Genomic DNA, 493 nt, shown 5'->3' with positions numbered 1-493 from the left:
TTTTTTTGTGCACGTTGTCTGATGATGTCGGACTTTAGGTGCCACAGTGTTTAATGTGTACGGTCACACAGCATTTGCAAGCATTTACAATAAAAACACCTAGTAACGTATGATTACATTGTAACTGTGGTTCTCTAGGTGAGAGATTCTTCACTCTCTACATATTCTATAAGTGCAGGGATGTGGAGATTTATTTAAGACGCGTTGGCTTTCCCGACCACACCCCACAGCTATAGAGATTGAAAATGTGATGTCATTCAGGGGTAAAACCGCAAAGGATTCTGGGAACTCGTGGCAAGAGGTACTAGCGCACGCAGGCTTTCAATTGAAATCAGTCACACAGCGATAAAAAGAAACACAAAAAATGACAAGAAGCTGTTGTATTATTAACTGCAATAGCCGGTCGCCTGACAGCCACGGGAAGCCGACGGGTAAAGAGATTGGTTGTTATCGGATTACGTCGTTGAAGAGAAATTGTTCGAGCTATCTTTCC

The sequence above is a fragment of the Rhamphochromis longiceps genome, linkage group LG13 (genome assembly GCF_057381845.1).
Source record: "Rhamphochromis longiceps isolate RC_006_pf linkage group LG13, R_longiceps_female_GT1.1, whole genome shotgun sequence".
Taxonomy (NCBI): Eukaryota; Metazoa; Chordata; class Actinopteri; order Cichliformes; family Cichlidae; genus Rhamphochromis; species Rhamphochromis longiceps.
Note: the sequence above shows the minus strand (reverse complement) of the source record.